Below are 1,734 nucleotides of genomic sequence, written 5' to 3' on the forward strand. Positions count from 1 at the left end.
TTCCAAAGTGTCTACTTCTTAGATGTTCCTAGATGTATTCCTAATATTTTTTTGTCTAACGGATATGACGAGTCGGTTGCCCTGGAAACTAAGATTTTAACACAAGATAACTCCTTCGCCAAATTCACCAATTGACCATGTAACGCGTGACAACTTGATCAGCAACTTCCAGTCAGCAACATCACTCAAAGAACAAAGAACAAAGAAAATTACAACACTGGAACAGGCCCTTCGGCCCTCCCAGCCTACACCGATCCAGATCATTTATCTAAACCTGTCGCCTATTTTCCAAGGATCTACTTCCCTCTGTTCCCAGCCCGTTCATATATCTGTCTAGGTGCATCTTAAATGATGCTATCGTGCCCGCCTCTACCACCTCCACTGGCAAAGCGTTCCAGGCACCCACCACCCTCTGCGTAAAAATCTTTCCACGCACATCTCCCTTGAACTTTCCCCCTCTCACCTTGAAATCGTGACCCCTTATAATTGACACCTTCACTCTTGGAAAAAGCTTGTTGCTTTCCACCTTGTCCATACCTCTCATAATGCTGTGGACCTCAATCAGGTCCCCCTCAGCCTCCGTCTTTCCAACGAAAACAATCTTAATCTACTCAACATTTCTTCATAGCCAACACCCTCCATACCAGGCAACATCCTGGTGAACCTCCTCTGCACTGTCTCTAAAGCATCCACATCCATCTGGTAATGTGGCGAACAGAACTGCACGCAGTATTCCAAATGTGGCCAAATCAAAATCCGATACAACTGTAACATGACCTGCCGACTCTTGAACTCAATATCCCGTCCGATGAAGGCAAGCATTCTTTATGCCTTCTTGACCACTCTATCGACCTGCGTTGCCACCTTCAGGGTACAATGGACCTGAACCCCCAGATCTCTCTGTACATCAATTTTCCACAGGACTCTTCCATTAACCGTATAGTCCGCTCTTGAATTAGATCTTCCAAAATGCATCACCTAGCATTTGCCTGGATTGAACTCCATCTGCCATTTCTCTGCCCAACTTTCCAATCTATCTATATTTTGCTGTATCCTCTGACAGTCGTTCTTATTATCTGCAACTCCACCAATCTTAATATCATCTGCAAACGTGCTAATCAGACCACCTATACCTTCGTCCAGATCATTTATGTATATCAGAAACAAAGTGGTCCCAGCACGGATCCCTGTGGAGCACCACTAGTCACCTTTCTCCATTTTGAGATGCTCCTTTCCACCACGACTTTCTATCTCCTGTTGCCCAGCCAGATCTTTATCCATCTAGCTAGTACACCCTGAACCCCATACGACTTCACTTTTTCCATCAACCTACCATGGGAAGCTTTATCAAACGACTTACTGACGTCCATGTATATGGCATCTACAACCCTTCCCTCATCAATTAACTTTGTGACCCTCAACTAATTCCTTTAGGTTTGTGAGACATGACCTGCCCTGCAGAAAAGCATGCTGCCTATCACTGATAAGTCTATTTTCTTCCAAATGTGAATAGATCCTATCCCTCAGTTTATTCTCCAACAGTTTGCCTACCACTGACGTCAAGCTCACAGATCTACAATTCCCTGGATTATCCCTGCTACCCTTCTTAAACAAAGGGACAACTTTAGCAATTCTCCAGTCCTCCGGGACCTCACCCCTGCTCAAGAATGCTGCAAAGATATCTGTTAAGGCCCCAGCTATTTCGTCCCTCGCTTCCCTCAGTAACCTGGGATA

This window comes from Scyliorhinus torazame, unplaced genomic scaffold (genome assembly GCF_047496885.1).
Source record: "Scyliorhinus torazame isolate Kashiwa2021f unplaced genomic scaffold, sScyTor2.1 scaffold_81, whole genome shotgun sequence".
In the NCBI taxonomy this organism is placed as follows: domain Eukaryota; kingdom Metazoa; phylum Chordata; class Chondrichthyes; order Carcharhiniformes; family Scyliorhinidae; genus Scyliorhinus; species Scyliorhinus torazame.